Source organism: Desmodus rotundus, chromosome 1 (assembly GCF_022682495.2).
Source record: "Desmodus rotundus isolate HL8 chromosome 1, HLdesRot8A.1, whole genome shotgun sequence".
Classification (NCBI taxonomy): Eukaryota; Metazoa; Chordata; class Mammalia; order Chiroptera; family Phyllostomidae; genus Desmodus; species Desmodus rotundus.
The window spans coordinates 29,655,549-29,667,985 of NC_071387.1; the positions used below are offsets into that span (position 1 = coordinate 29,655,549).

Genomic DNA, 12,437 nt, shown 5'->3' on the forward strand with positions numbered 1-12,437 from the left:
GGGCAAAGTATGCGGGAGGGGCACAGAGATTCCACCCCCCTCCCAGGCGGAAACTGTCCTCACAACTCTACGTGTTCACCAACCTGGAAGCTCTCTGAACCCCGTCCTTTGGGGCTTTTTGTAGAGGTTTCATTATTTAGATGTGAATGACTAAATCATTGGCCACTGGAGATTAGTTCAACCTCCATCCTCTTTCCCCTTCTTGGAGGAGGAAGGGTGAGAGGTGCCTGAAAGTTTCAACCCCCTAATCTCATGGTTGGTTCCCCTGACAACCAGTCCCCAATCTTAGGGGCTTCCCAAAAGTCACCTCATCGGCATAAACTCTGGTGTTGTTGAAAGGGGTTTGTTATAAATAACCAAAGACATCCATTTCACCTTTATGCTCGTTCGACTTAAGAAATTCCAAGGGTTTGAAGAGCTGTATACAAGGAACAGGATGGAGAGCAAACATATATTTATATAGATCACAATATCACAAGAAGGAAAGGAAGAAGACTATCCTGAAGGGGAGCAAAGGCCATGAGAAATAACAAGTAAAATAAAATTATGGCTAAAATAATATTTCCACGATAAAAGATAAAATGGAGATGAATTCCCTTCTCATTATGTTCTCTGGGTGCTGCAGACCGCTTCGTCAGTCCTTCTGCACAGCACACAACACGGTCCGCCTCCACCATGTCTGTGGGTCTCCTTTCTGCTATTCATCAGGCCCCTTTTGGTGGCAATGAACAGAAATCAACTTAAACTAGCTTAGGCAAAAAGAAAATGTACGGATCGGAATAATCGGGAAGGACACGGATTGCACTGGCAAAGGGTGTGACCAAGTGCAGGGCTGACTCAATGTCACGTGTCATCAGCTCTTTCTCAATCTCTCTCTCCCTCTGCCTCCTTCTCCAGCTCTGTTTTCCACTCTGTTTTCACCCTTTGAGGGCCTCATTCTGTCCTATCACAGCCGGGTTCCCCCAGAAGTCAGGGAAGATGGCCAGGTAACCAGTTTCGTGACCTTCCAGCTGTGACTCCCACACTGGGTCCCTCAGAAGAGTCCTGGGGAAAGGCCTTCATTGGCTCAGCGCCCCCTCCATCCTCTTGCCTGTGTCACAGGGGCAGACGCCTGAGCAGCGCATGGCCCAAATCCCCGTCTGCAGATCCCAGAATAGAATGCACGAAGGAGAAACCCTTGCCAAAACGTGGTAGGCAGAGGAAAGGCAGCAGCCAGATTTTTGCTGCTCTGGCAGTGTCTAATGAGGCCTGGGCAGACACGACACTTTGCAGTCTAAGTATTTTCCTGAAAATCTTGGGCCTCAGGATTAGAGGCAGCTGCGATCATCCCTACTGGTTTTCAGGTCCCTTCAAATTCCTGTCTGTGAAAGCTGGTAACAAAATCGCTGGTTTTTCTTGACCTTTGTCCAGAATTTCCAACGAATTTGTAAGCACCTCATTCCCTTTATTCAATTCCTTCTTACCTGAAATACCTCAAGCAGTTCCTGTTTATGAACATACCCTGACTGATACATGCATACACCCCAGTGGAGGAGGAGGAGGAAGAATCTGTCACTCTAATGAGGGAAGAGGAGGAGGAAGAATGTGCTAGCAGGCAAATCAAGAGCAATCACACTTCTCCCATGGGAAATGGTGGGAGGTAAATCCAGGTAGGCGGGGCGAGGCGAGATTATGGAAGGCACTGAATGCCAGGCATTCAGCTCGATGCCCTGAGGAAGAAGGAAGCCAGGTGAATATGATGGCAAAGGCCGCATTTTAGGACCACCGGAGGTGGTACACAAGGGACAGATTAGTGTTTTGGCACCAGAAAGGAGGCAGTGACAACAGAGATGCCTGACAATGGGAGAAGTGTGAAAAGAGAAAAAGGTACAACTAAGAGATGGGTTAAGAGAACAAATAGGATATTTTGGTATATCATAGTTAAGGACTTAATAATAATAGCTGTCATACACGAAGTTATAATTAATTATACATCAGGTAATCTGCTGAGTTCTTTACATATGTTAGTCATAATCCTGCAAAGCAGAAATTGTCTACATTCACCAATGAGAAAACCAGGTTTGAGGGAGGTTAATTGACGTGCTCGACATCAGCGAGCCAGAGATCGGAGTCAGAACGTGAACTTCATCAGGCTGCTCTTCAAGGCCTGCATTCTTTCCGCCAGCTAGGCAGACCTTCTCCCTATCGCTGGCCCTTTTAGCAATTCAAAGGATCGAACTGGGTCCTCGCTTGGCAGGAGGCAGTGGAGTACAATGAAAAGGTCAAGGCCTTTGTCCTCTGACACGAAGCCCTAAGAATATAATCATGAGGAAACAATCAGACAAATGCAAGTTCAGGGATATTTCTCAAAACAACCCGCCTGGTCTCCTACAAAATGTCAATGTTATAAAAGACAAAAAAAAAGATGCAATACCATTCTAGATGAAAAGAGACTAAAGAGCTGTGACAAACAGAGGCAGTGGGTAGCCCTGGGCGGCGTGCTGAAGCAAACCGTGCTATCAAGGGCACTTTATAAACAATTGGTAAAGCCGACCAGATATGAAATAGTAATGTACTAACATTACACTTCCCAAGTGTGACAATTTCATGGTGGTTTTGTGGAAGAATGGCCCTGTTCTTTGGAGATGAGCTGAAATATTTAGGAGTAAATCAGGACAGTGTTTCCAAGTAATTCTCAAATGGATTGGCAAAATTATGACAGATAGGATGCAGGTGTGGCAAAATACTAACAATGAAAGGGTTTGTGGGATAGCATTATTCTTATTAATTAAAAGATTTTAATTATTTATTTATTTATAGTTAGAGAAAGGGGAAGGGAGGGAGAAAGAAAGGGAGAGAAACATCAATCAGCTGCCTCTCACACACCCCAGACTGAGGACCTGGCCTGCAACCCAGGTGTGTGCCCTGACTGGGAATCAAACCAGTGACCTTTCAGTTCTCAGGCCAGCACACGGAGCCACACTAGCCAGGGTGGATTGTATTATCTTTGCAAATTTTCTGTAATTTGAAATTTTTCAAAATAAAAAGTTGAAGAAAAATTTTTAGTTGCATCCATTCCCCTTGCCATGACCCCCTCTCTCCCAAATAAAACAAGACAAAAAAAGAGGAAGGCCTTCACATTGAACACACCTGAGTCTACCACTCACAGCTGTGTGGTTCCCTAGCTGGAAAGTGGCGGCGTAAATGCCCATGGTGAGTGCTTCTGTGGGGCAACAGCAAATCCCCCCCCCCCGCCCCCCCGTGTGACTCCTGGAGCCCGAGGCACCACAGTGTTCTCTCTGTTCCCATTTGCTCTCCTGCCTCCTCCCCGTTTCATCTCAGAGTCCGTTAAACTAGAGAGTTGCTCAGGACAAATAAGAACCGCCATGTGCCCTACAGAACACACAGTTGAAGCAACATGACCCCCTGCAGGGACACCAGGATGCAGGCTGGCTGACCCTCTGAATGTCAAACCACAGGGACAAAAGTCAGAAATGCATCCACCCATGACTTGCTGGCTTGTGCCGTGGATTGGAGCTCAGAGACCAGTCGGAGCTTCTCAAAGCGGGGTCACTGGCCTATGGGAGCAGGATCAGCTGTGGTTCAGGTAAAGCTGTAGGTTCCTGGGCCCCACCACGACCTGAGCTGGCTTCTCAGCAGTGGTGTTGGGAGCATCCCCTCCAACACTGTTTTCTAGGTGACTCAGAGCCACACTCCAGTTTGAGCGCCCCTGTCCCCCACACACGATGGCTGTCGGGGATGTGCTACTTTACTGCAAAACTGGCCTGCTGGAGAAGTGAGTTCCTGTGGTTACAGAGCCTGATAATGACATAGAATGGTTATACTCACCACGAAAATGTCCACAGATAGGAACAAACAGAAATACGAATCGAGTTGTACATAGAGATAAAAGCAGGACATTTAGGGAGAAAGCAATGTTTCCCTCTGGGCTTCGCCAGCTCCAGACTCAAAGTGTATGAATGAAATGCTACCCCAGCCTTAGGGGTGAAGGGAGACCCCAGTCTAGTGCCCCCACATTCACCATTACCTGCACATTGGCATTAAAGGGATCAGAGTGGGCTCCAAGTCCCTCCATTCACCACGACTCCGGGAAGGTGCATAAAACAGACAGCTCCCTCCTCCGGACACATGCACTAAGTGGGGATTCCACAATATCTCGTAAACTCCAAGAGCTTCAGAAATTCTAATGACCGAGAGGCTTGCTTAGATTCTGCCCCCATCTGCCAGTGTCTCTCCAAGTCATGCCCATTGACCTTAAGGGGTCTCTCTGGAGAAGGTCACTCTGTCAAATACCACCTGGGTCAAAGAAGCTGACAGCGGTCACCTGGGTTCCCTGTAGCCCGCTAAGGGCTTGCTAAGGAATGTTTTTGGCTTGGAAGGTAGCTGGGCTCCTCTGATCATTTGGCCATACAAGTTCCCCTATGATCCCGAGAATCCTCTATTCCAAACCAGCTCCCGGCAGGGTCTGAGTTATTTTGGGAGGCTCAACATCCTGCACTCAGCCCTAGGGAGGGGGGAGAGAAGGACAGATGATTGTCTCCACCCCCAAACTGAGGCAGACAACAGAGAGCCATTTGCAACTTTAACTCTTCCCTGGCTCTGGCTTAAGCCAATGCTTCCCACTTAGAAAAGCCTCAAATGGAAACATGGTAACCATTTTAATTCAAGAAAAATAAATCAAGTAGTATATCGGAAGAAAATTATGCATGGAAAGCGACTTTAAAAACTCGTCTTTAAATATTACAGCCAAAGTGAAAGGATGGAAATTGCATCATCAGAAGAGTATTTTGTGTGTGGTTTAAAGTTGAAGAAACAAATCATTTTCCCAACTGTTGGCCTTAAAGCAGTACTTCACCTTTTCAGAGATGAACTAGGATTAAACTCTTCGGATTCATACTTTTCCACACCGGCACACAGTCATTCACTTTGGAACCCAGATACGGGTAATCTCCTAGGTGTTGATGTTTGCTGCCTTTATCCTTTCTTTTTCCATTGTTCCATACAGTGTGCACAGCACCCAGGAGGGAGCTGGGCCAGGCTGACCTCTGGCCTGGCCCAGGAGAGGTGCTCCGTGCAAGGGAGGAAGGGAGGCAGCAAAGAGCCTGCAGTGATTCCACAGGGTGACAAGGGCCCTTCTGCATGGGGAACGCCTCTGGCTTCTCGCTGCAGTGGTTCGTTAAGGCCTGAGGTGGTACGTCATATTTCAGAGCCATGATCTGTTGGATCTCTCCTGGATTCTAGTCCACACACAGTCTGCCACTCAGGGCCCAGCATTTGGCAGGAACCGAGCGAATCCTGGGTGTGGACAGAAATGAATAACGCACAGCCCCTACTGCCTGCCCTCCAGACGTCTCTCAAGGACAAAAGAGTCACACCTCCTAGACACACGGCACCCCAGAAACCAGCCAACCTGTGACTGGGAGACACCCCCCCCCCGCCGCCCACCAACAGAAGAAAACCTGATGGTGCCAGTGGGCTGATATTGAAACCCTCCTCGGCTGCAGAAAAACGACGCTCTGTTCTTAACTGCCACTTGCTTCTTCACGCAAAACAAAGCAAAACCAAACAAGTACAAGTGCGGCCTTCCTTCTCTGCCTCTGACACCAGCCCCCTCCGCTCTGCTGAGCCTGCCCTGGCCCTGGCTCCCCTCAGAAGCAGTGGCTGACTCCTTTCACCTAACCTGCCCTGGAGATACCCGATTCTCACTGCCCCAGTCCCGGACCGGGCTGACCTACTGCCCCCCCCCACCCTGTTTCCTTTCTGCCACATTTTCTATTTCCTCCTTGCCCACAGGCGTCAAGCCCCTTCTGCTGGTCCTTCAGGCTGCCTGATGCCTGACCTGAGGGAACTTTATGTCCTCAGACCCCTAAGGCCCGTTTCTGGCTCTTCCGGCCTAACTCGTTCTATGGCCAATAAGCTCCAGGTGCCAATGGTGGCCCTCAAGGCTGCTTCAAACATCAGATTGATGTTTGGGGGCTGGAAAAGCCACTGTACTCAGCGTTTGCCACCTCCATAATTTATACTGCAATCGCTAGAGGACAGGCAGTGTGACCATTAAGATGCATCACTGCAAAGCAATTCAACTAATTTGCTTTCCTAGCACCCGTGTGCAGATCAGGCCCCAAAGGAGAGAGCCCTGTTGTCATCCGAGCAGCTTTCAAAGGGGCTCTCAGACTTCAGCTACAGCAGAATCACCTGCAGGGTTTGCTGAGCCACAGCCCCCAGTTTCTGGCTCTGAAGGACTGGAAACCAAAAGGACAATTTGTTTTTCAGGTGAAGTTGATGCTCTGTCCTAGGGACCTCACTTTTAAGAGCTGCTGCTCCAGGCCAGTGGTTTTCAAACTTGGCTCCACATTGGACTCACCTGGAGAGATACAAATCGAACAAACAACAACAACAAATGCCTGAATCTACCCCCGAGATCTGATCTAACTGGTCCAGAATACAGACTGGTCACTGGGGGTTGTAAAACTCTGGAGGTGATTCTAATGTTCAGCAAGGCTTGAGAATGTCGGCTCTCGTCCATTTCCTCGGCAGAGGCTGGGCTAGGGGCGGGGAGCCCTCTTTATCCCCTCCAGGAACCCAAATATTGCATGGATGTCCTTTAATGTTATTGTTTTGTTTTATTTTTCTAAATATGGCAACCCTACCCTTAGACACTTCCACACACAGAATGAGCAACAATGATCCGCCAGGTCCCGTTTTATAAATAGTAACACACTGAGGGCCCAGGAGGACACAGAGGAAGTCTTGACCTCAGTCCAGAACCCTTTCCTTCCATCACATTTAGCTGGGCTAAAGACATTTGTACCCTCTTGTTGTTAGGGGGTTACTGTCCTTTGCCTGGAGGTGACTTCAAAGGACACAGCATGATTTATGTCTTCTCTGCTCCCTTTCCAATTCTCAGCTCCACCCACCTTTCAACTGCTGCAGACATCACCTTGGCTGTCCTGGGGGATGGCCGTTCTTAGGGCCATATCCTTAAGGCCACCTCAGGGAGGAAGTGGGCTGGAAGTGGTATCAGCTAGAGACGACTGCTGCGAGGGAGAGCCTATAATTGGGTAACACAAGGACAAGTGGGATTTGGCACAGGCACGCTAGAGGCAAAGCATGTTGGGAGAGGCCCACTTAATTCACAGAGACACTCGGAATTAGTTGTAAATTCTCTGGGAAGAGATCAAGGCAGCGGCATAAACAGCTCAATTAAACTGTCGTCTCAATGCTGGATGTGCGGTATGGTCAAAACAGCCTTTACTCTAGATACAGAGGATTATCTTCCGGCCAGCATTGAGATTCCGAAGATTAGCTGTACCTGAGTTGGAGAGAACAACAGCTGGCTCAGCGACACCAGGGACAGCTTGCAGGTCAGCGTGACTGGGACTTGTGTGGAAGAGGCTACCTGAATGCCACAACCCTCCTGGGGCCCTGTCTGGATGCTGGGAAGACAAGGAAGAATCTCATTCTGCCTTCTCTGCTTGAGACGCGGTCTGGGAACAGAACCCCGGAACACAGCAAGTCTGACACGCTCCTACCTCCAGACCATAGCAAACAGCCACCAGTTCCAAGGTGGACAGAAATGTCAAGCTCCAGCCCTCTGCCCTCCTGCCCTTCATGATTCACCACTCACACACATTCACAGAAACTCCCCAGGTGTTGGCCACTGTTCTGGATGCTGGAGATATGCAGTCAACAAAGAGGAAAGATCCCTTTCCCATTGTGGGCAAGACAAAATAAACAAGGGAAATAGGTGAAATATGTTGTGTGTGAAATGGGGTGAGTGAGACTAGTTGCTGAGTGAGGACAACAGTTCTAGATTTCTTGCCCAGGGGAGGCCTCTCTGAGCAGGACACTGAAACAAGACCTGAAGGGCCTGCGGGGTGAGTCACGGAGACAGCTGGGGGAAAGCATTCCAGGCGGGATGTAGTGCAAAGGCCCCAGAGTGAGACAGTGCTCAGGGAACAGGAAGCGACGGCCTGGTTAGAGCAGGAGAAAAGACAGGAGACGAGGAGGTCAGGAATTTAAGGGGACTAGAGCGCCCAAGGCCTGAAGAGCCACGAGCCACGGTGAGGATGTGGGCATGTACTATTAGAGAAATGGGGATTTAATGGGGGATTTGAGCAAAGAGCCTTAAATAGATTCTTTTTAATAGGATCACTGGCAACTGAGACAGAAGCAGGGAAATGGGTAAGAGATACCTTCAATGATCCAGGCAACCGACGGACAGGTGGAAGCACCTGAGGTGTGGGAGGTGGTAGGATGCTGCATATTCCTTGATGATGGAAGGATGGAGTAGGAAGGATGAAAGAAGGCGTCAGTGATGACTGATGGTTTTGCTTCAGACCCTCCCTTACTGAGCACTGATGACTTCCAAATCAATTCTTCTGACCCAGACTCCTGCCCTGGGGCCTGGCACGCAGCAGGGGACTGGCATTAACATTTGATGGACTGAAATGAAAAAAGGAGGTGAGTCTGTTTGGTTGGTGTCACAATTTTTCCAGGCCTCCACCGATGTATAACCTACCTCCAGGTACTGGAAGGAGGTACAGAGAATAGGGTTGCCATGTCCCCATCTTGGTCTAAGTCAGAAGTTGAGAGAGGGCAGAAACTGAAATAGGGCCGTAACCAATCCTTCCCATAAGAAAATCAAGGAGAGGAGAATGGGGGTAGGAGGGGAACACAAAAGTAAAAAACGTGAAGAGTGACGGGCACAGTATTGGGTTTGTGATGTCAACAGACTGGGTGTGCCCTGGCTGGTGTGGCTCAGTGGACTGAGTGCCAGCCTGAAAACCAAAGGGTTGCTGGTTCGATTCCCAGTCAGGGCACATGACTGGGTTGCTGACCAGATCCCCATTGGGGGGTGCGTGAGAGGCAACCACACATTGATGTTTCTCTCCCTCTCTTTCTCCCTCCCTTCCCCTCTCTCTAAAAATAAAGAAATAAAATCTTAAAAAAAAAAAGATGTAAAGAGACTGGGTGCCACTCCCAGCTGTGCCTCTTGAGTCAATCTCTTCCCTTCACCGCTCCCACTTTTCCCTCTGGAAACCGAGAGGCCGGCTCTGTGCAGAGAGCCTATCGGACTGCAGCCCTCACGGCGCCCCCTCTGATCCTCTTCCTGCGAGAACACCCTGTCTCCTCTAATCACTTGACGCATTGCTTCTCCAACGTCATCCTTAGGAAACTTTCCTGCTTCCTTTCACAACGAATCTCTGACTTCGAGTCTTGTAAGATGTGTCTGTACTAGTTCCCAAAGGAAAACACCCATGTGTTTGTTTGTTTGGTTGGTTAGTTGGTTGTTTTTTTTGCCTGCTTAAAGTAAATACCACCTTACGCCAGTTACCCCATGTGTAAACTGGGAGTAACCCCAGATTGCTGGGATGCTCAGTAGGGTTAATAAAATACAGACTGTGTAGGGGTTGAGCAGATACACAAGTGCGCTGGAAGTTCTTGGCATAATACTATAGCATTACAATAATTTTGGCTTGCAAATTACACCCCAGCAGAGGTATCACATGGGAAAGTGGGTCTGATCCCATGGCCTGCTGAAAGTGAAATGAAAAAAATAAGTTGTGAAATATAACTTCTCTTCCTAAACCTTTGAAAAAGGCAGAGACAACGCTTTCATGTGCAACCCACATGCAGGGAACAAATTTCCAGATCCTGGAGAGGAGTTTCTTGTCTCAGGTCACTTGGCCTGTCGCCAGGATCTGGCTGATCTTCCTTCCTGAGCAGAGATGGGAAGGGAGGGAGACAGAGAAGATTTGTGGTTGGTTGAAAGGTGGGGCTTTAATGAGGATGTCCTTCAGTTTTTCTATTTGGGCCCCCCTTACTTGCAGGATAATTAAGTGCTTCCCCAGCAGAGGCATGACTTAAAGTGTAATCTGAGATATTTAAGTCTAGGGATACCCAAAATAAACATCTTAGCCCAGGTCAACTTCTGGGTCCTCCCACCATCCCCTAGACACCACACACACCCCAGTGAAGGGGTTGTGTAGTTGGTGATGGTGTGTGATTGGGTGAATCTGAAAAATGTAACTGTCCCATAGAAAACGACTGCTATCCGACCACAGAGGGAAAGAGCAAATAACTTGATCCTGAAGCAACAATTTGCAGTCAACTCTGTAGCATTACTATGTGCGGCTGAGTGGACAGAGTACAGGCTGCAGAGGAAGACCCAACTTGACGTCCTAGTTCTGCTACTTTGCAACTGTAGCCTCAGGCAGAGGAAGAGTCAACAGCTGTAGGTCCCTCCCTGTCCGAGAGTCTCAGACTGAGAGTCTGACCTCCACCTCCAGTGTGGCCAGTGCTGTGTCCTGGCCAAAAGAGCCTCTGGCCTTGCTGCCTGCCAGAAAAAAATAGACTCCCGCAAAACTCATCTATAATATACAGGTAGCAGGTGGAGATTATTAAAAATTTGGGTTATCGTCCTAGTAAATCAGATTTATTAGAGAATTTCTCAGGTTTCAGTTCCCACACCTAGGGTAAGCCATAGTCTGGGGCTTGCCCAGTCAAATTCAAAGGAGCACCAGCTCTAGTGGCAGTCACCTAGCTCATGGCCATACAGTTCTGGCCTCTACTGGGAGCATGCCGCTGCCAGGAGAGCAAGCTGGCCCCTCCCTCTGCCTCTGTTTCCTCATTTTTGGTTAATAATCAAAGGACGATCTTAGGTTGCCAAGTAGAGACTAATCTAAATGACATCATTTCAGAGCCACGAGACCGGAGAACTGGCGCCCAGGCCTTCCCTGGGCCTGTTTCTCCATCTGCAAAATGAGGGCCCTGGATTAAATGGAGCCTTGTCAGCTCCTACAATCTTGGACATTAAATATTCCCACAGCTCCCTGCGCCAGGTTATCCCTGAACAGGGTTAAAAATACGACTTCCTCAGAGGTGAAAAGGTAAGCAAACATTCCGACCTCTCCTTAGCCTGGCACTTGGATTGGTGCAGGGCAGGACATCAGCCTCGTATCCTGGCGGCATCCCTCCTCTGGATTGCTAATACTCTCATTAGCATAAAGACTCCTCCGAAGATCTGTCACACTAGGGCTGAAACGGAGCCTCCGTCCTTTTAAGAGATATAGGGACCCAGTCACCAAGGGGTCTCTGCACCGCATTTCCTCCGCGCGAGTCACGCTGTAAACTAGAAATGCCCCCGTTAATCGACCTTTGCCACCCACCCAACAGTGGGGATCCCTGGGATACACAGCGCGCGGGTCACTGGGGATAAGGATGGGTTTGGTCTCTGAGCGCCGCAGGCTCCGGCTGGCTACCTCTCGCTTTAGGCGGCAGCAGGCGGCGAACAAGGCGGGGCTGACAGCACCGCAGGACCCCGGCGCCCTCCGGCACAACACGGCTGCTGGCGCCAAGGAGGCCGCAGGAGGTGGCGCGTGCTGAGGGGCAGAGGTGCGCCTGCGGAAGAAAAGGGCGCAAGGAGGGCGGGGCTTGGACCGACGTCTGGCGGCCCGGCTCCCGGAGGTGGGCGGGGCGGGGCCTGCGGGGCGGGCTGGGGGCGGGGCGCGCGCGGGCCCGGGGAGGGCGGGGCCGCGGCGCGGGGCGGGCTCTGGCGGCCAGAGTGTCACACACCGCGGCGGTTCGGGAGGCGGCGGCAGCGGTAGCGGCAGGCGCCGCCGGGACGGGCACGGGCGCGCGGGCTCCGGCGGGCGCCGGCTGCTTTCCTCAGTCTCTGGTTTTCCGGCTGCGGGTCCAGGATCGCCCCAGCCCTCTCGAAAAGGAAGAAGGGGAGGCCGAGAACGCCGACAAGTTCGCTTATTAGCCGGGAATCCCGGCGAAGGCAGAGACTGCGCGTCCGACGGGAAGCAGCGCGCTCCGCAGCGGAGCTCAGAGCGTCCGAGGCGGGGAGGGGGGTGCCCGGCCTTTCGCTCTCCGCGGGGCCGTGGGCTGGGATCCCATGAGACGCGCCCCGCCAGGGGCCCGAGATCCGAAGCCCCAGCGAGCGCGCGGCGGAGGCGGAGGAGCGGTGCTCGCAGCTGCCGGAGCCCGGGGAGCAGCCGGCAGGAGGCGGCGGAGAGAACTTGAAACTTGGCGTCGGGAGCAGGGCGCCCCGGACGCCCCCCCCGCGGGGCCGGGGCGCCGAGGGGACCTGGGCGGCAGCAGTGCCGCCCCCGAATGGCCGCGGCGGCGGACCTGGCTCCCGCGCCGCGGCCCCTAGGGCGGGCCTCTCGCCATGGCCAAGTGGCTGAACAAGTACTTCAGCTTGGGGCAACAGCAAGACCAAGAGCCCCCCGCAGCCGCGCCGCGGCCCGACTACCCGCGAAACAGCGGCGCCGGGGCGAGCCGGCCCTCGCAGCCCCGCCCAGGCCGTGCCGCAGGCCCCCACAGCCTCCTCGGCTTCCTGCGGTCCGGCTGCGCCGCCTCCTGTTTCTCTCGGCCTTGTCGGGATCGCTGCCCGACGACAGCGGCAGCACAAGCGACCTGATCCGCGC

At 51.5% G+C, this 12,437-nt stretch overlaps 1 long non-coding RNA gene across 3 annotated transcripts in view; it reads right to left on the reverse strand.

Moving 5' to 3' along the window:
• Nucleotides 1-423: 423 nt before the first annotated feature.
• Nucleotides 424-12,437, reverse strand: part of LOC128780663 (uncharacterized) — a 14,228-nt gene continuing 2,214 nt past the window's right edge. Inside the window, exons 2-7 of one of the 3 annotated variants that reach the window (XR_008426652.1) lie at nt 11,265-11,403; nt 10,911-11,059; nt 8,196-8,445; nt 6,918-7,051; nt 6,196-6,364; nt 4,218-5,295 (exon numbers count right to left, since the gene is read on the reverse strand). This is a non-coding gene — a long non-coding RNA (uncharacterized lncRNA). Of the gene's footprint in view, nt 2,291-4,217; nt 5,296-6,195; nt 6,365-6,917; nt 7,052-8,195; nt 8,446-10,910; nt 11,060-11,264; nt 11,404-12,437 lie in introns of those variants that run through there. The other 2 variants (XR_008426650.1, XR_008426651.1) reach the window with 2 other exon arrangements.